A 22922-nucleotide genomic window follows, 5' to 3' on the forward strand; every position below is an offset into this window, starting at 1 on the left:
AAAATATGTTTTCAGAAAAAGATCACGTATGTTAAATCACTCCCCAAGTAAAAATATTTGATATGGCAGTGGTGTAAAATACGTCTAGAATAAGTTTTTCAAGTTCAGCTTGAGTATAAGAACTGATTCTTCTAAGTTTTGCAGAGACTGATGGCGATTATCATGTCCAGAAAAAATTCTAGTAGAGCTAGGCTTCTACCAATTATTTTCTACTTGGTATGGAACAGGTCTTGCCAAGCTAGACTCTAACAATCAGGTATAGCATCCTGTACCATATGTAGATGTATTTTACACCTGATCTAAACATGAGCCACATTTGCGTTATTCTTGAGCTAGACTTCGTATGACGGTTTGCAAGTATACAAGAGGTCTAGAACAAGTACGGGAAAGTTCCAGTGAAATGACTTTAGCTGTACTGGAGCTGTACAACGTCATACATGTCATGGACTTTGATTCTCTAAACGTCATATAGGCTCTTCCAATACTTAAATATAAATCTGATATGCATCCAATTTTTTTTACTCGTAGAATCAAGATTAACTGTCATGCAGTACATCAATGTTTCTATGAAAAGGCAACTTTTTAATGTTTTGACACTACTTATGTCAAAAAGTTTTTAATGCAATATCTATGTCATGAATATGATAAGCTAGTAATGATAACTAATATTGTTCAGATATTATTAGCAGAAGAATCATCGTTTCAATTTCTATTTTTTTAACTCCCTTGTATACCCGAAGTCAGGTATAAAAGAGGCATTAAGCATTCAAATGATAAACTTGATTTTATTTTAGAAATTAATAAAATCAGATATATATTAGATTTACGTAGCATGATTCATTCATTCTCAAATTCAAATTATATATTTTAAATGGTGGAACACCCATTGGTATTTTACGATACGATGGAATATATGTAAATCAGTCATGACTCTTCAAAATTTGTTAGTCTCTCTTCCGTATACTGATATCGGTACTAACGAACAAATAGGTATTAATCCTTGAAATCTGTATAGTCACCGATAAATTTAATTTACAAAAAGCGGTTGATCGGGTAAAGTAAAACTTCCTGAGACTTTGAGTGAATGTACAATGGGAATGAACTTACCGCGTTTATTCCGTTATACAATTTGTTCTGAGGAATAACTAGTTACCTTCAGCGGAATTCAATCGCGTTTCTGATCGCTCGTGCATTACGGTTTTTTAATTGGTAACTGACATCTAGACACGTGCAAATCAGAATTACAAGCATTTGAAAGATTGAACGTTCACTACAATAATTTACGTATTCGGTAGTCGTATATGAATTAATTTCCTGTCAAATGAAAATATTAATAAAACATGACAATCGAATGATGCAGCTACCGTAATGTTTAAGCAGTCATGGTTATGAACTTAATCACGTATGCGAATAATTTAAATTAATCAATGTTTACATTCCCAGCTAGAAGCACGTTCTCATATACGTACTAGTTTTTGCAAATACCCATGAATAAAATTTTTCTAACAGAGTAGATTTTTTACTTTACGCTACATTACACATTATTTTTTGTTCTTGTTTAACCTTTACAATATTCATTGAATCATTTAAGATAAAAAGTAGTAAAGCAATCACACCTTTTTTTTTCATTTCATTACATTCAATTATCCCATTAAGCTCTCATTGGAGATCATCATTATAATATAGAAACGTTGAATGAACCACGATTCTCATTCGAAATCCAATAAGATACAGCGGTAAATGATTCGGTACCGTTATAACCGATTTTTAGCAGAGTCAGTATACTTGACAATAGTAAAGATTGCGTAATCCCAACGTAACAGGAAGTTATACCTAATACCCGTCTCAAAAAACCCAGCGGAGGCATTGCGAATTCAGAAAGATGCGAGTTGAAAAAGTTGAAAAAGATTTTTTTTTAACGTACCATGAGATTTCTCTGTGGCTTTTGAGACTATCAAACTAATTCCATAAATTTGATAAAATCAGTTAGTGCTTTGCTTTTATCGAATCACATTTTATTAAGGTCATTTTATTTAATGTATCACGGCGATCCTTGATAGTATAGATCCTCATGGTGCATGCGTTTATAACCGTTATTAATCCGGGTTTCTCTGTTCTCAATCTACTTACCTATGCGAGCGATGAAATTCAATAGAAGTGAACTTCTGACGTAAGATTTCATCTGCGCCTTTCAAAGTCAACATGAAAAATCTAATAGTTCAGTTACAGAAAATTGTCGACTTACTTCTACAATAAGATATTTCCTAACGACATCCGCATTACGACCTCCTTGTTAGATAGTGCTTTACGTATGTGGCATGAATTGCTGCAAACCTGAATGTGTAGCAGGACGTGGCGGGATACGTGAATCTTGCTACACAAGATTTTTAATCGTCATCAGCCATTACGTTCAGCGTAGAGTACGAACCATCAAACTTTCCAGAAGACTCGTTAAACGTGTTTTTATTGGCTTTCGCGGATGCCAGCTTGCTTAGTGCAAGAGTAATTGTAGATCGGACGGACATGTTAAGTGAATTTTTATCAAGAAAATCGAGGTCTCGGTATTTTGTCTCTTGATTAGGGAAAACCTTTTTTTTATTCGAAAATTTCTGAAATCTCTCCTGATCCGTTTACTTTATCTCATGATTCTCGTGTTGGTTGTACTCACTTACATAAGTTTCTCGGACACTGGTGCAAGCATACAACCGGGTTCAGTAACTGCCCGGTAAAATCCAATTCGTCCTTACGTAACCCACAGCAGTTTTGAAGGATACGACGTCTGTCGAGTTTCTCTAACTTGAAGGTGCGATACACACATTCTGCAGAGTCACAATTGTAGCGTATACTTATTATAATACACGTGCCAACGTACTCCTTGTTCACATCTGGTGAACCACTGTTATCGTTAACTTGATCTTTGATCTGTCACTGTCGCGTGGTCAATTTTTTAATGTAATTCGAATTCACTTGAGTTCCCGCGGAAGTAACCGCGCGACCCGTTATTACAATGGAAAGTGAGAATTTATGAGAGTTCGTTGACGAGACAATTTCCCATTCACTCTTTTGCCGATATTCAAAATACTAGTATTTTCGTTTTTCTTTTTTCTTTGTCAATGTGCTAATAAAATTTGTCTTATTCGTATAAGGAAATTTTTATTAAAATTGGATACCGGGATTCAATTTGTCATTGTGTTCAATGGATTTTTGAGAACACGAAATAAATATCGAAGAAGAAGATTTTATATAAAACCGCAATCCAGCATTTAAAAATCACACAGATTTTCTTATTAACACTCTTAATCACGTTAACTTGCAATTGATCACGTGCGAACACCCTTCTGAAGAAACACAAATGGCCAAAAATACTGTATTGCAAATAACAAAATGAAAGAAATAATCTATCATCTGATACTATAATCGATGATTATTCTTCAAAAATTGTAAATCGCACTGAACGAAAATTGACAGACAGTGGTTCGTAAACAAAAGGGATTCTTCCGACACAATGAAAAATCTATCCGATATTTAAGGAAATAAATATATACATAAGAAAGAGAAAAAAAAGGCTAGCAGCGGGTCGTAATGTAAATCGCGATCGCACGAGAAACCGCGTGTCTTGACCGAACGTGCGATCGCGCAATGACGAAGAGCTGGTCGCAAGTAGATTGGAGGTGTAGTGGACCAGAGTGGGCTAGTGGGCAATCTCCAAGTCAATGCTCACCGAACCGCTGTCTTCCAGTTCGAGTGGTAGGGAATGGTCAAGCAGTAGCTACCTGGATTCCAAGAGCGAGGTACAGGTGTATGGGGGAATAAAGCGTTTGGCAAATTCAATGACTGAATCATCAAAGTAAGAAAATGAGATTGATTTTCGCATTCTTGGTTTTGTAAAGTTTTGCTGCTCAACTTTTCTAAGTTACTCGTTAAAACGATGTTTATCAAGATACCAAAAACTTATGAGGAAAGACTTTATTTATTTAAACATGTATAATACTTTGTTGCTTAGGGAGATTCCAAACTACTCATTGTCGTACGAGAAAAGTGTACATGAAAATCGTAATAAACAGGATTTTTATAGATATTCTTTTTCAAAACGGATTTTAGCACACATTCTGCAAGGTTAAGCAATCATTTTGGCACTACTTTCACAATAATTCATTCAAAATTGAAAGAGTAATCTGACTCGAATATTCGATTTGAATCTGAAAAATACGAAAAATTTGTAGTCGGATTATGCTTTTAGTTCTGGGTTAATTATTGCGAATGTGGTGTCGAAATGATTGTCAACCCTACAGAATGTGCACTGAACTCCACTGTGGGAGAGAGTCTCTGTAAAAATCCCTGTTATTTACGACTATCGTTAAGGCTTTTCTTGCATGGTGAATAAAAGGTCCAGAATCCCCGTAATATTTTTAACATCAAATTCTTCATCTGAATAATATTTTTAGTTATACATAAATAAATAAACAAACATTATTTCCCAAATAAAGATGAAGGTTAAAAATATTAAGTTAATAGAGTTCAATATGCGGACCCGGATCCGTAAAAGGATGCATTTCTTATATACTAACGTATTTAGCCCAAACATACATCTAAAGTGCGCATACCCATTTGCTTCTTATGGTAAAACTATCTTCAGGCAGTGCATTTGACCTGAAGAACCCGGTATATTGACTGTTACGGGGATCTTTGGTGATTTTGGAAACTATCCTCATAACTGTAGTAGAAATTTTCGTTGAAAACTCTAAGGGTTACTCCACTAAGTCAGTTCAGGCCTGGATTGATTCTCAATTTTCATAGTGAAATTTCTGCTAGGGAACTTTTAGATGCTCATTTTGAGGGGCATAAAGCGGCACTTGCCCTAAATTTTTCAAATTCTTAAAAATCACTTTTTACTTTGATTTAAGTGAGATTCATCTTATAATTGATGAAATTGGATAACATCAGCAAGATCAGGATATTCTAGTCTTTCTATTTAGATAGAAGTACTATTTAGATAGCGTACCTTTTAACAATGATTTGTTAAAGAAGCAGTGTGTATAATAGTTTATGGACTTTGACAGGTGACTCGGCGTATTCTTCGTTAGTCATTGTGTGTTTTGTAGTCATAGTACATTTACGTCAAGCTGTGTAAGATATTTGAAAAAGAATTGATATATCAGTTGGAGTTAAGAAGATGGAGTGTCATAGAATACTTTATGTCAGAAATGTTAACTTGTCATTTGCTAAATTAGTATGTGGTATTGAAAACAATGTAAAAATGAATAATACGTAATGCTAACAATAATTAATGCTCTCAACTCCATCTTTTATAACATCTCTCTATTTCGTGTCTGCGAAGTGTGCTAAATGATAATCTACAGAAAAAAAATATCCCCATGGATAGTAATTATTATCCTGTGAACTCTCATTTAAAAAATGAAAATATATCATTTCAATTTAGAATGTCATACGGCTTGCCATTGACTATTACGAACAGCACAATAGAAATTAACTGTGAGAAACACAAATTAAATGAATTAAATGTCAGCTGGTTTAGAAGAAATTGAAAGGAATATGTTGACCAAGTTACCAGCCCATAAAAGATATGAGTGTTTTACGACGATTTGTGATTGTGAAAAATTTAAAGTATAATTAAATTTAGGATTATTACTTACAGATGCATTCATAAAGACATGTCTGTTGTGATTGATAGATATCGTCGTATGAGAGAAAGAAAAAATTCCGCAAAGTTCTATAGATCCTGATAGATTTCAACACATGAGATGCTGGTCCTCATAGTTGCCGCTGGACGCGAAGTGACCAATTTTTTTAAATGCCGTTTTTCTTTTGGTAAATGACCAGAAGCATTTTTAAAACCCATCAGGATCTATAGAGCTTAGCGGGATGCGAAGAGGACTCCAAGTTTTCTTGGATTCCAGCACATGATATGCTGATTTCATAGTCACCGCTGGACACGAAGTTACCATCTCATTTTACGTAACTCTCATTTTCTTTATAAATGACCAACTTTGTTATTAAAAACCATCAGGAACTGTAGAACTATGCTGGATGCCAAGAGTTTTACGAACTTGCGCAGAGTTGGGAAGACAGGGAATCGTCGAAGCTTTTTGTTGGTTCTTCGGCGTTGATGGGCAAGGGGCTACGTTAAGATATCTTGCAAAAGGACCGTTAGTTTTGGGTGCTATTCTGCGCAATTTAGAACGGACACGAACCACCGAAGGTTCTATAAAGGTTTTCGATCATATGCGATTCCTGGAATCGGGGATAAATTTTTGGAATCCGACGTAAAATTTCTAGAATCAGCCTTCGATTCGTGGAATTGGCGATACTCGTGCCATCACTCCTTGATATCAGGGGAGTTTACGACGTCGATTTAGCATGGATGCGAACCTCGAAAGGTTCTCGAAGTATTGGTAAATGTCGGTGCAGGAATCTGTATCCAGAACTCCCCTTGTTATACTACTGGATTGCCTTTTTATCTTTAAAAATTTTAATAATTTCTAGCATGCTACTTTTACGGTAGTCTGATCTTGTTGTTAAAATAATCCCGTTAGTATAGTCGAATTGATGATCATTTCCAATTATATGATGTGTCAGAGCAGTATATGATTCTCCAAGTCTTTTGATGTCTTATTTATTTATAGTATATTACGAAACGTCGTAAAACACTCGGTTTTTTTTTATCGACTGGAAACTTGCTGAACGTATTCCTTTCAAGAAACATAAACCACAATGTTTTAGTACTACAATGCATTCATGAAGCTGTCAATTTGTTGACACTGTTTCTCGAATTCAGTCTCTTTAGCTAATTACGTAGTAGAGAAATTTGCAAAATAATAATCATACGCCAAACATATGTATAATCAGCGTGACTAATTCTTACTATTCTACGTAAACACTCTATATGGAAAATTATTCGTTTAAGTAAGTTAATTCAGTTTACTCTAGTAATTAGACAACAAAATTTGATTATTTCTCAGTGGAAATAGCAGTAACGTTATTACTGATGCAAATTCACCCCGCAATTTATTTGAACGAAATTTCGAGGCAAAATGGAACATCGTAACAGATCACCCTATTACCTCATGCATATTATTATTAAGAGACGTAATAATGTAAATTTTGAGATGTTATATACCACGGTCAGAATCACTGTGAGCTAATCTACTACTCGGATATATTCACACGAAGCAAGGACTGCTAACAACTTGTTGAAAAAATCCTTGTTTGATAAGACCAAGGTTACAAAATTAGCGACTTCATTCAGAAATTTGATGAACGATAATTGAACTATATTCCATATTTGATAATTATATTAAGAGACATTACAGATAATGAAGAGCGAAGATTTGTTATACATGAATTTTGTCCACCATATACATACCGTCGAAAAGTTTCCGGACAATAACTGTACTCAAATCCTTTAGCATGCGGTTTTTCTGGCAGCATGCAACTAAATCGTATTTAAAATTTGTCTACAGAACAACGTATATCCTCGCCCTTGTGAACATATAAAACATACCTCAAACATTTATCCATTTTACTTCAATTTTTCCCAACCTATACCCTTTCCGGAAACTTTCTGACGGCAATATATATTCCATAGTTTCAGAATTATTAGTCGTTGCATTTTCCGTGTCAAGCGATGGTACTATCGGTACGTTGGCATAATGACTACACTTGTTTTATTTCTTATGCAAAATTCACAACAGTGAACAAAAACTTTCAGATTACAATTTTCAAAAACAAAAAATTACAGATATGGATAAAGCAATAATATTTGCAAACGTGCAAGACTTCCGGCATTGAAATGACGCACGCATGAAACTTAATATTTCTTACGTAAAACAGTGCATAAGTAATAACAATAGTAACGTATATATAACTTGTAGTAACACATATAGCCGGTCCACTAGTTCGATAATTTTTTTTTGACAGATCGAGAACAACCAAGTGGTCACTGCACGAAATGTTTGTTACAAAGTATGCATATGGATGGTTATATTTATATTATTTTATTTTAAACCACGTATAATAAGATAAGTATTGCATTACTTTTGAACTATCAAAAAATACATTAAACTCATGGACCGACTATAGTTGTTCCTCACGGCAAACTTGTTGCCTGCTATTTATGTATATTGCCTTCAAACCATTATTCACATACGGAACATATTATATTAATTGTTTGAGCTTTTAAAGGAAGCAAAGAAATGTCCATATTACTCTTTTTATATGCATAATTAGAACGCTGCAATGCTATTATTCATTGGGAATTTTTTAGTGGCGCAATAGTCTGCATCATTCTGTGACTCAAGATTTTCAGCTGTTATAAAAGGAAAAAAATTTGAATGATGAATGATATATATTTACTTTGATATTTTTTAATTTCTTTGTAACTGATTAATCATTTAAATATACTATCAGTTAGGTACTTTTTATGTTTACGGAAACCGGGTAATTATTGTTTACTCCTTTTGGAAATCCTAATCCTTTAATCCTTTTTGAAATATATATTAGACATTAATAATTATTTGATAAACGGTACATGCTTTGGGAAAATGGAGTTTCGTCATATATCATAGAATGCCATAAATTTCTATAGCAGAATTTCCCATTTCCAATGTTTTTTTGCAAAAGTTAATGTGTAATTAGCCAATGAAAATCAATGGGGCACCATTCATTGTTTTAGGCAAAAAATAAAATTTATCTACGGGATATCATAATGCTTATCTAGAAATATAATAATTTATGAATTATTTACGACTATTAATATTCGCCGGTATGTGAATTATTACCATAATTTGCATGTATTTTCCCACGGCTATACAGTTCAAGGATTCAGTATTAAGATTTCAGGTTTTCTCTGCCCGAAACTGAAATCTCATTTTTATTTTAATACTAGCCGACCAGGCGAACATTGTTCTGCCATATAAATTATTTCTAGTGAATATTTTGGTTTTTAAATAAAAAATAACGAATGTATTGTAAGTGTGTGGGGATGGGATCTATGACAAAAAGAAGAATTGTGCGTTCTAGACGATGACCGCCGATAAAAACAAAAAAACACCAACCATTCATTTTCTCAATTCAATGTATTTCATCATGAAAGTTCGATGAGGCGGACGTGGCGCCATCTATCATTCAACAACGTAAATAATTTCGTTCTGTTTGAAATACGAACGACGATTAAATTATTTGAATATTGTTCATAAAAAAATACTAAAATCGCGTATAAGATTATCGCATATTAAGGAATGGAAGAGTAGGGGTAGGAGTGTGAAAATTTGGAGTTATAGGTATTTTCTGATGCCAAATAAAAAAAAATATAAAAAAAAATTGTATAAAAAAAATACAACAAATTTTTCTGGATAGGGACACCCTAATCACCTAGCGGTATGAAATATACTTTACGATCTATTCTCATACCTACCAAATATACATACCAAATTTCATAAAAATCGGTCGAGCCGTTTCGGAGGAGTGCGACCACAATCACCGTGACACGAGATTTTTATATATAAGATGTCAAATATAATATATTCCGCGCAACGAAACAATAACTGATGCTTTCCTTTACTCTTTGTAATCACCCCGTTTATGAATTGGATTATAATGCTTGATGGCAAAATGTAAAATAATAAATAAACAAACAACATGACAAACCTATGTGATTCTATCGTGCAATATATTCTACTGAACAGAGCAGGAAAAAAATTAAGAATTGAAATTTAAAAAATGATGTAGCTGCTTATGTTCAGTATACACGATTTTCTGTCTAACGCGAAGCATAACGTTTATAATATGTATACGTATAGCAGTTTGTTGTGATTTTACGCATTCGCTTCTCCACGGACCACTGAACGTGACTCTCGTGATTTTCGAGAATACCGATAAACGCAGCATCTGTACGTGTCAAACGAATATTTGCTATTGAAATATTGAGAAATTTTAAACTTTGACGGGAGGAAGTCGAACTGGAGAAATATTCCATATAAAAAGTTCATTTACATTCATTCATTCATTCATTCCACGTATTGCTGTATAAATTATGTTTCAAACGGCCGATGTATCGTTTTAACTATGAAGAATTGTAAAAAAGGCAAGTCCATTGCCTGCTATTAATTATCTTTAACGTTCATCTCATATCGATATTCTAGTTTTTCGTGGCAAGATGAATGCCCTAAATATAAAATGTGTAAAAAATTCATTTTTATGAAATTTTTTAATTGTTTTATCAAATATATTATGAAATAGAAAAACTACTGAAATTTTGGTGGTATTTATCAGTATTGTTAGCATGCAATTTGATATATTGATTTTGACTAGAAACAAATACAATTCGTGTATTTTTGAAAAATAATTGTTACACGAAAACGACTTTAAATCTTCTCAATAGCTTTCTTTGAATGTTAATCGAATAGAAGCAAGCTTGTACAGTAATATTTCTATTAATCTTTATATTATTTGTATACAAATATAAAATGTTGAAATTTTTCATCACACATAATTCTTTGATTCTTACATTCAGAGCAGGGCATGCTATTCAAGTAGTGGAGGACGATTTGTATTGCAGCACGTGTCCTCCACAGACACATTAATAGTAATGTATTTGCTAAAGCATTAGGTGATCAACGCTAACATCCATAGAGGTAAATTTTCGTTGAGTTTTTTCAAAGAATAAACCTTAATTTTGTACAGATTTCAATGCGCTACAGTTCACATTCACCAAGTGGATTTATTGTAGCGTTGACCGTTTAAAAATTACAACCTATTGTTTATCCGACGAATAAAATTCTTTATAAACAAATTCCTGTAATTTTAAAACGATCATTACTAAAAACATTACATTAATGTTTCTTTACGTTACGAACACGTGCTATAATACAAACCGTCCTTCACTACTGTCAATTAATACGTTTAACTTTGTAAATTTCATTGTAAAAATTTAGCTCTCATTTGATTAGTGCGCAGTGCAGTAGCTACCTTAAAGCTTAATACGTTAAATTAGCCAAGTTAAAGGGATTGGGGACCAATAATGAACAGGTAAGTTTTATGTATGTTAAGAAAGTTAAGAAAAATGTGAGTAAAAGAAGAAATGACTGGGGCGATAAGTAATAATAAATAGACCACGGTATACTATCAAAGAACCTCCTCAACTTATTGCAGATAGACTAACAATCGAAAATGATAATATTAATTATTTCCAAATAAATATATATAGAAAATAAAAAAAGGCTGAGAAATTTTATAAATTTTTCTATGAAAAATTTAATCTTTTTAACTCCCGTATAATTAAACGTGAACACGCTGTATGTATCATAGTAAATTTCATTTGTCAGTTAGTCTTCGAAAATCTTATTTTTCTATATCCTTCATTACCACTGAGTTAAAAATGTGTAATATCAGTCGATAAAGCAAGTTATAGTTAGTTAATATAACGATCATCATCCTCAACCCGAGACTCGACCGGGTTTCTTGATTCCAAGGCAAATAACTTCCACACCCACAGTGATGTTTTTACGTTCATTTATTTTTACGTTTTCGGAATAATACGGAAAGCTACCATGAAAATCGAAGAAAAAGTTGAGGAGTAAACGACATTGAATGTGATAAATATGTAGCTCAGACCAACCTGGTAAGACTGGATCAGGGCATAGGTGCTCTTTTTTGTGGTCTTCTAGTGTTCAACAGCTTTTCGAGTACTATGCTCCCAATTCGCTTTTAAAGTATAACGTACGTGTATATTGTTCGATTTCACTATCATCCACTTTGGTGATAAACGAATTCACTTCTTTATCCTGAATAATTTGACTTGTCAATTCAAGCAAAAAAATAGTCTCACGATTATTATAATGGAACTTAAAAAAACAAACTACTTCACTCATTAAAAGTATATCTCTAATATCATCCTGAGTATCAAAAATTTATTTCAGTCGAAGGTTTTTAAACAAAAGAATATTCCTCGTTGAACATTTCACTCTCTATTTTTACTTTAAGTTTTACAAACGGTTCCATATACATATATCGGACACTATAAACGATTTAGGTGTAACAATTGTTTGATAATTGAGACTTATCACGATGTAGATATTTTCAGATTTATTATATTCAAATCGTAAATAGGCGAGATACCCGGTTGCAGTTGGTTTGAGTCACTTTGAATCGCGTTGAAAGGATGCGTGCAAATGAGACGAGCCACACGACGCTCCACGGCTATAAACCTGCGTTCTTTTACCTGTATCTGCGTCACTAGCAGAATGCAGACGAAAAATTAATCGAACGTATGTCCTACGAGTCAGCTTATGGTTATCCCGATATTCCTACATATTTTATGTGGCATAAAGAAGAATTGTAAGTCCGACTTATCGTTCGTACATCGAATAATTGATTAACGTACTTCCGAAGTACCAATTTATCCTGCGTTAGTCATTCAGCTAATTTGTTCCGTGTATTTTCATTTAAAAATGTCTAATCAGACTGTCCACGAATTTCATCAATGATATTAACTGCAAAGTTGAGTAGAATATTTCAAAGTTGAAATTAAATTTTTTAATTGCACGCCCGGTTGCTTATTTCAAGCACTAACCTAACCTAACCCAATTGCATGCCAGTTCAGTTGGTCCCGTGGTTTAGGTACCGAAATATTCAATGAATTTGTCATAATGGCACTTCTGCCTACCTATTCACTTTCTGTACTTAGCATAATTAAGCTCAAGTTTCTATGACGACATTCCTTTAATAAATATCCAACTTGAGAATTATTCTTTAATACATTTTTTATTTGTACATCTGCATTTTTGGATTCTTTAGTAAACTTATTGTTTTGTGTATAATGTAAGATACCCATTGTGTATAATGTAAGATAACCATAATGTAAGAAATACGAAATGCGGAGGGATCAAAATCCTTGTATGTTCAAAAACATATTTAATTCGGATTTCCTTACCAAACACGCAAGTGTTCGTCATCTACTAGTTTACGTTATCCAATTTAATAAGTTAATAATTTTGAAGCAATTTAATCGAGTTATTCATAATAATTTTAGAATTCTTTGATACGAATTTCGCCTTCAGAAACTCAGCTGGCATTTATTTACGCATTTGTTCTTTCATGCAGAACTCTTCTCGGTGACTCTGACGTCAATGCCAGGACGATAATATCAACCCTAAAGAAGATAAAAGAAGAGAATCAAATCAATATTATAATGTAAAAATGTATAGTTTCATAATAAAACATAATTTTTAGCTTCTCGATATTGCTCACCAATCATTGTAATTTGAACTGTTACTTGTTGTTAGATAAATTTCAGATTTGTTCCGTAAGTGCAAAAAAACTTTACCTTGACCTCCACGTTTGAAGTAAATTCATTCAATGTATCTCCAACGCATCATTAATCAATTATATTGATGTGTCTGATTAGCATAAAAATATTCCGTTCTATTTGTTTAAGTAAACACAATCCAATACTTTATATGCACGACTACATTATGAAAAATGCGAAATTGTCTTATACATTCGCCATGACAAAAGCTGACTAAAATATCTGTATCTAATATATCAGACGGACCGTTTGAACCGTTTGATTTGAAATTTTACACGTATAAATCTGTAGAATTCTATTTTTAGAATTCTGGATGAATGATTTTAATCTATCGTGCTGACCAGGTTGAAATATACAAATAAAATTGTGAGCATGTGGATAGATCATTAATATTTGCAAGTGTCGATCATTACCAGTTTGAAAGTTCTGCCTCCACGGAATTAATTATTTTTTGTAGTGGCGAATTCGTAAGATGCGATCGTATGGCTTAAACGATCGTGCCAAACGACAAACCTGTATGCCTCGTTGATTACTCTTTCAAAACCCAGAGTCTCAATAAAGTAGACATAACTTTTCCTTTTTCCGAATTCCGATTAGCTTACGTCGGTAGTAACGCCGGTTGCCTATACTTGGCGCGAAACTCGACCGGGTCTATTGACATAATTGTGTACTCCGATAATTAATTAAGCACAAAAAGAAATTATAAACTAAGACGTTATAGAATACGAATTAATAAAGTAAATACTTGATATTACAACAAAACTATTATACTTTTACTCATTTTTTATATACTATAATATTCCATTGTGAATACAGAATTTGTGCCCAAACGTGTTATAATGATTCATGAAATGACGTAAAGTATTTTAAAAAAGCTGTCAAACATCATTACATAATTGTGCTCAAAGTTAACATTAACGATTCTGAAAAAATTTTCAAAATGAAAAAGCATATTTTGTAATACACATATTGTATTATTCTCTTTTAAAGATATTGGAATAAAACATAATAGAGAGAGATTTAATGTTTATATTGTATATACATATATATCTTTGTATATTAATATAGAAACATTGAAATTGAAGAAATTAATATTAGTTGAGAATTTTAAACAGGCGAAGTCCAATAAACGTATCGATCATATAATTGACATAAGAAAATTATAATACCAGTAGAATTTAACTTAAATCTAAAATATCCATTCACGCAACACTCATCCTTCCATACTCACTCATTTTTATAGATACTCGTTCGCTAATATTTATGATGCTTGCTATTATTGTCCTTGTACTAAGATTGGATTTCGTCAAAATGTATTTTTATAGATGTATTCGTCGAAGTTTAAAAATTCCCTTTTTAGATTGTCTCCAGTGATATCAGGGATATTTCGTCCATTAATACGAATTTTGTCTTTAAAAAATTAGTATAATTAAAAGAACCCTGTTACTTGGGAATTTGGCTCTCGTGCTCAGGAATTAAACACGTGTGCCTTGTTTCACGTTGTACAGGCCAAAAGGAAAAGCTAAGCAATTGTACGCTTACCTGCACGCGAAGTAAACAGGAGGGGGTATTCATTTCGATTATCACGCTCTATGATGAATACTTCTAGAATTACTTAGTGTGATCAATGGGCAACCCGTTACAATACGTATAAAAAAAAAACAAGTTTGGTCAAAGGTCCAAAGATGTCAAAGTACAGTGTTTTAACGACAAAACATGTTACTAAATTTCCCGCAAAATTCCTTTGAATTTGAATTTTCACGTAAATTGCATGTTTAATACACTCCTCAAACGATTTTTGGAAGCCAAACATAACTATGGTGTACAGGAAATAGATTTTACGATATCTTAAAAGATATGATATTAGCCTTGACTTCAGTTACTCCATAATTTCCAATTGGCGATTAAATATTTTTTTTCTTAGTTTTTATTTCAATCCACACTCCTTGTATAGTAACACTTTGTAGTATTTGGCTTATTGTATAAGCAACGAGTTAATTGCTTCATTTTTATCTGTACTCGTGAGTACTTAATTGATTGTATTTGAAGCAATAATAACGTTTTCTTCTCATCGCTTAAAGGATCGTGCAATATATTCCTAATTAATAATGTACAGTATGTCAAGAGTATCTATAGTGGATGTAAAAATGATTTTCAACGCATCCAATGAAATAAATAAGAATTTGTCTTAATAAATATTATAATCAATAAAATATTAATGATTGACATAAATTATGCTGAGGTAGCACGTAATATATTTAATATATCGCATGACTAAAATCAAAAGAGCGTATAACCATAGGATTTTGAGCAAGCATACGACTTTTCATTTATTCATTAGTCCAGGGTAAAAGTAGGTTGTAAAAGATAAAATACAAAACCGAAATAAATATATTACATGGATGCACGAGTATACACCAAATAAAAAACTTATGCGTCCCGCATGATAATATAACCGTTAACCGTACGGATAAACGTGGACGATGGAAGAGAGATGAAATCCAAAACAGCTGCCGCTACATTGCCAGACCTTAGTAGCCTAGAGAGAGGCTCGTTAACGCCGTAATTCGTCCTATGACGCGGTACGAAGAAGGGGAGATGATTACGTGCGGTCCTTAGTGGAGCAGAGATGGTTACAAGATCGAACAACCTAGAAAAGTCGACACGATTATGTATTAAATTCTATAAAAATATTAACTCAGCTTTATGTCTAAGCCACGATAGAGAGTTAAGCTTGAGCTCGGTGTGTAAACAATCGTGATACGATCTGTCTGTAATTCTAAACACATAAAGTTAGACATAAACAAACTTACACTGGACACGTTCAATGGAAATGGCAGGCGACACATAAAATGGGAACCAGACAATAGATGATTCGAGACGTATTCGAGAATCGGACGAGCGAGAGCTCAGAACATCATTTTGAGTGACTGCGGATTACGAAAATAGTGCTACGTCTGATAAACCCCAGCATGCGCATCATCTTTAGGCAAATAGCAGCAAAATGCCGGTCAAACGACAGGTTCGAAGTAAACAGGACGCCCAAGTCCGAAGCAAAATCTAGCCGCAGAAACGAACAACAGTTAACAGAATAATCAAATAAGAAAGGCTGCTTCGGTCGATAAAATGACATGACAAAACATTTGGGCACACTGAGGCTAAGCTTATGACGCGCACTCCGTACCGAGAGCCTGTTCAGGTCAGATTGCAGAAGAGTAGCGTTGTCAGGGCCGCGAGTAATGCGAAACACTTCTAAATCATCAGCATGAAGGAGGAATTTAGAGTGTACGAAGCAGCCTGAAATTTCATTGATAAATAGAACAAAAAGCAAAGGACCCAGGTGAGATCCCCGCGGGACCCCAGAAACCGCTGTGAACATCTTAGACCTCGCAGACCTGACATTAACAATAGGACTTTTGCTTTTAGACACATGATATATTAATACATAGAGTTATCCATGAGAAACGTATCACCTGAATCTAATTTTATCATGGAAATCAAATGCACAAGCTAACTTCATGTGGTACATTTGTCGTGAATAACAACTTATATAATTTTACTGTCCTGCTAAGATTTAATTTTTAATATATTTTTCACACTGATCAATAGAACAAATAAACATAGGTACACCGTTTAACCATTCATTAACATTATATTGACGTCAATCGCGAATAATACGAATGAGGAAAAATATTGGAATAAATTTGGTTTAATTAGTCTATTTCTCGTAATTAGTCAACTGTTAGAATAATACTTACTTGGTATGTAAAATAACAAAGCCTGGTTACATCGTAATATTTTAAACCAACCAAGTTTATGCGTATCATAAAAACTGTATTCCTGTGTTCTCGCGAAAATTACGTGTCATGGAAAAACCGTCAACGAACCAGTCGCTTTTTTGAAAACTAATTAGAGTTTAAAAAGTTCCGGGCGTGCAAATCGATGACAAATATTCAAAATTGTTACACATTGACTCACGACACTAACCATCACAGACTTTTCAACAATTTTTTTACATTTTTTAACGACAAACGACATTACTACTTGATATTTAATAAACAGTAAGTATCGTAGGTAGATCTAATCGTAAGTAACTAATTTGGTATCAAATTATTCTATCTTAAAATTATGACGATTCCCTTTTTATGATTCATGCTGTCATTCTTGTAACCTCGAAAAACTTTTGCGGAAGTCCGTCTCGGAATATATCGAAAACTGGTTTGAAAAACTCAACTATGACAAGCAAAAACCGGTCTCAAAGTCCAATCTTCTTATACTTACTTACGAACACAATTTCGATCCACGAAATCATACATATAGTAGGAATGATTGACATAGTCGGAATATTCTGTAAATATATTCCCGAAAGTTCATTGTCTACCTTGACCTCTTAAAGAGTCAACATCCGCAGCGAAATATTTAAGACATGTATTCGTCAGGAGGAATATCGTTTAGATTAAACACCATATAAATATTTTCAGATATGCCTACCGCCATCATATATGTATATCGTAATGGTAACAAGATTTTTATTAACCCGTAGTAATCACACGTCTATCGAGTGTACATACTAACCACGCTAGTGTGATTTGAGATTTTACATTTTTAAAGTTCTGTAACTCTGGTATAAATAATCCAAACGTATTCGATAACCAGTATTTTTTGGGCTGAAGATTCCCCAGGAATCGGGATAGTAATAGTCCTAAATGCGAAAAATAATTTTGTTATAGTAAAAATACTTCAAAATAAAAATGTAATTGAATGAGCAAAGTTATAAATTCGCACTGATGTGATTACTACGGGTTAATACATCAGTATCTATAAGCGCTAACCTCAACATAAAGTAACTTACTCATTAGTAACCATATAGTCCGTCCAGGAGTTCAATGTGTTTTTTGACAGATGGAAAACAACAAAGTATCACTCTATAAAATATTTCTTACAAAGTATGTATATGCATGTTTTTACACTAAATATATTTCATTTTTACATTTTAGCATATATTCGCATTATTGTACGGAAAGCCACGTGTGATTTGTTAAGGATTGCCTTATTTGCGAACTGTCAAAAAAAAAACACATGAACTCATGGACCGACTGCAAATGAGCAAGCAAAGATATAAAAGATTTGAGCCAATTGAATATTGATTGTAAGACGCGTACGTTTTCCTCAGAAAATAAAAATTGCACTTTTTAACGATGGCTCAAGATTATTGTTACGTGACACTGGATGTCGTACACATTTTCCAAGCAGCATTATTGATATAATTTTTTTCTTTTAACCTAACACCTTTACACTCAATGTAAACTCACACATCTTCTCTTATAAAAAGATTTAAACAAAAATATAGAATCCATGTTTTCCATTCCTACACGATGATTGTTTTACTACTGATAATTAAATTACAGTACTTCTAATATTGTTTTACGTTAATTTTTCTCTCCAGACATATCTGCTACAAACTGTATCAAATAAAATCGTACCATACATGTATTTAAATAATTCGGCTGTACACGCGATATAAGCGCTTCAATTTTTCAGGGTCGTTATGTAAATGCATCTATATTTGGACATAAGTGCTAATGAACAGCAAGTAAGGTGTGCTCATGCGAATGCACTTACTAATTATATATATATATATATGTGTTTATTTTCCCATTAAGTCACCTTTTTTGTGTCAACTAACAGTAACTAATCACCCTTAAATAGCGATAAGAATGTCTTTTCCTCTATGTCACGTTTCTTCATTTCCTTGATCTGGCTGCCGCACAAAAATCAACTGTGCAAAATTGGCACGAAAAAAATTTGTGTGCAAAATGTTTTTTCAGTCGTAACTAGAATTTAACCCAGCTATATTAATAGTTACAGTAGAACGCTATCTTGCATTTCGTAGCATGGCCCCCGGTTGGGGTGATAAGGGCTGAAACTTATTTTATGTCGAGACAAAGTTCTGGAAAACATGGTAACGCATTCTTGAGACAATGCAGAAAACTTGTTTCAGGTTGAATGTTAGGAATAGAGTGTCTTATATTTATTTTATATTTTACGTGGGGTCATTAATGCTGCGATTTAGCGGACACGTATAGCATTGGTGGGTATTGTGGAATCCGGTCCATGACGTCAAACGACAGGGGATTCTCAGTATCGGAGCCCTTGTCGGTTAACATTGAACAATCCTCTAGAAGCTTCGTATACTGAATTAAGGCGCGAATAATACGAATTTTGTATTTTATATTTCATTGTAATGACAGTCACTTTCAATTTCAATATTTCACGTTATATGTAAGTTTTTATTATGACATCGTAGATACTCATTGGAAAAACAATCGTTCATTTTTCTTTACTAATAATCCGAAAATATTAGTCATTATTTATTGCTTATTGCATATTGTACATTGACATAGTTATCTACGTAGGTTTGCCATTACTTTCATTCCTAGTGAAATATTAACAATTTTTCTCTTGATGTTATAGTTCTAATTAATTGTACATTTGGATAAACAGCATGAAGTTTGGAGATTAAAATTTCCACAAGTATAAATAGACACAGAATGTACACTGTTATAATGCACATTAGGTAACGATTTATAAAACTCTTTAATTCGTACATGGATTGCTAATTGTACGAAATTGAGTCCTAGATTTAAAAAAAAAAACATAATTCTTTTGTGAAGTAATATACGACTACCAGGCTGGAATAAATTTTATTATATTAGATATTGCTAGTATAGAGGTATAATTTCTTATTCAACACTGTGATAAACCAATTTTCTAATTTAATCCTTCAAAAAATATATATATATTAGTACATGAGTTAAATAATTCATTGGAATTCGCTTGATGCTTTCATTTTAATTTTATAAATCAGTAGTAACTCATTATAAAAGCACTCATGTAGTTAATCCGTGGAGGGAAAAGGAATGATAAAATTCCGTGTCACCGATTTTTAGTTACTGCTTCTTGTACTCAATAAATTATGATGACGTTGTAATTCATTGAAAATATTCAAACAATCAAATCAATTAAAGAAAAATTACTTCCAACGTTTGAAACATATCGTCAATCGACTTCATATAGTTAGTATAACAAATAAAATCATATTAGTAATTACTTATGTATCTTAACTCGTAAGATGTAACTCTTGCACGCAGTTATAGAATAAGCGAATGAAAGATGAAATTTACAATAAGTTGAATACAAGTAAGCACATATTTTGCAATTCACATGAGGTCATTCCAATGATTAACCTTATTTTAGCTAATGTTTCGAAAGTGACTAAAAATAATTACACACGACACGCGCAAGTATTTTTGGAAGAAAAAAATTCGGAAAAAAAGGCCAAACATAATCACTGTTAATATACTCTGTACCGTGCATTACACTTGAATACTGCAGTTAAATTATAAATTTTGTTATCCACAATTTTTGGAAATTCAACTATAAATCACGGTTCTCGTAAAAAAAAATGTTGTGCAAAAAGTTATATCACAAATAACCGAAATGTGTGAAGCTGTGAAACTTGACTATAAAGATACATAAATAGACTACCTGCTGCTTTACCAGACCAACAAAAAATAAAAATTGCTTAATAAAATTCATTACCTTCATAATTTTCTACTAAATATATATTTATATCTTACCAATAATCTTGTGAAAAAAATATAGTTCGATCTTTTAAAATTCTTAAAATATGATTTAAAGTTTTCTGTGTGCCTTGTATTTACTTTTTTTTTTTACATTCCAGTAAGATAATATAATTTTATCCAAAACCACATGGAACATGCGGGAATTTCGTATGTATTCGTCATTCCAGGAAAGAATTGTATGCGGTATTCTAAAGTCAATTTTTCAAGACGTGCTGATAAACCCCTTGGTTATAAATTTCCAGAAAAAGCAAGTTTTAAGTGCAAACGAAATAGTTATATTGGTAAATGTCTAATTCTAAGTACAGGGCTAGTCGGTATTGTTTGATAATAAAGTATTTTGTGATAACTTTAAGCGTTTTAAAACATATAAACATGATAATAGTGATTCCCTAAGTATTCCAATAATTTTGTTTAACCTTATAGGAATTTCATATTATTCGTATTCAACATAAGATACTAATCATGAAAAAGTTAAATATGGATAACCTAACAAGATAGTTTAATTGTACAAGGTATGAGTTTTTATGTCCCTGCATATGTAAAGTGGTAAATACTCACAATAAAAAATGGATTTGTAATAAAAAGTAGACATTTCTCATATAACAAGTTCTTCATATGATTGCACTTAAGAATCCAGCGTTAGAAAATTAGTGAGAAAACTTGTTCATAGAAAAATGCTTAAGGAACTGGATGTTCGCTATAGATATTTCATCATGCAAGTTTAATTATTTTGAATATTAAAACAATATAAATATACAACAATATTTTTATTATCATTGTAGTCCACTATTTGTGCATATGCATAGACCGCTTGCTTCGTCCAGTATTTCATTAATGCTTAGATCTAATTGACGTACTAGGTACAATGTTGATCCGTGCAAAGTCATTTTCTAATTTTAACACATTCATTATATTCTGTATCTCTATGACCATCTATAAGAAATTTTAATTAAAAAAGGTGTTAATAATTTGTTAAATCCATGGATTAGTAATCGGTTTAATGATTTCCATACGATCTGAGGTCAAGTTCTTGTAATGTACTATACGATATTTTCTTTTGATAATTTAAATAATAAGTATACATCCGATCTTGAATCAGTCATTCGTTTGAGACCAAACAATGTTGCCTATGAAATAAAGTATTATTTACACGTATTAAATATAACGTAATCATTAAAGAATCAAATCAAATTTCAATTTCCTTCAAAAAATATAATTAAACCGTCCAATTAAGTTCTTTTACTATTGAACTGCTTAATATAACATTAACGCAGTAATAATAAAGTACAAAGAAACAGGCGTGTTACTCATGATTGTCAGATTCTATTCACGATACAAGAACTTTATTTTTAATTATTTTATTTTAGGTTTTCCATAAGTTTAATTAAACACGATTATTAATAGTCGTGCTTATTTATCACTGTAGTACAATATTTACAGACATCAATCTAATTGTGCAAAATCACCTTGTTATGATAACCTCTGCAACAACGTCATCTATTATTATTATAATTAGGAATACGTGCACAATATCACGCGCCAATGAGGTAAAATATTGAAACAACTTAAATTAACTATATATTCTTATTAATTTATATTAAAAAGGGATAAAATCAACGGTGAAAATATTTTAAAATTATTTGACAAAAAAATTTTGAATTGCGCAATCTCTGATCGTGCAATATTAATTTTTTTCCTTATCATTAAAATGGAAGAAGGAAAAATAAAGTAGTATATCTATAAAACCTACAAGTTGCATCATTCTCTTACGATGGAGCATAAATTCAAATAAAAACACATAAATACCGTAGGATTTTACGTCTTTATTACTTGCCCGTCTGTGATAAATAGGAAACGAATCCTTGACGGTAATCTAAGTATTGCACTTTTCTCGAGAAACCAGAAAGTTGCATGTTATTAATTTATTGTCGTTTATACATAGTACGCAGAAG

At 32.4% G+C, this 22922-nt stretch overlaps 1 protein-coding gene across 3 annotated transcripts in view; it reads right to left on the reverse strand.

The window, feature by feature from the left end:
- LOC107263641 (scavenger receptor class B member 1) overlaps positions 1–12205 on the reverse strand; it is a 41291-nt gene extending 29086 nt beyond the window's left edge. Inside the window, exon 1 of one of the 3 annotated variants that reach the window (XM_015731070.2) lies at positions 11636–12205. The gene's annotated coding sequence lies outside the window, so the exon portion shown is untranslated. Of the gene's footprint in view, positions 1–2668; positions 3066–11635 lie in introns of those variants that run through there. The other 2 variants (XM_015731069.2, XM_015731071.2) reach the window with 2 other exon arrangements.
- Positions 12206–22922: the final 10717 nt, after the last annotated feature.

Source organism: Cephus cinctus, unplaced genomic scaffold (assembly GCF_000341935.2).
Source record: "Cephus cinctus unplaced genomic scaffold, Ccin1 Ccin1_scaffold0160, whole genome shotgun sequence".
Taxonomy (NCBI): Eukaryota; Metazoa; Arthropoda; class Insecta; order Hymenoptera; family Cephidae; genus Cephus; species Cephus cinctus.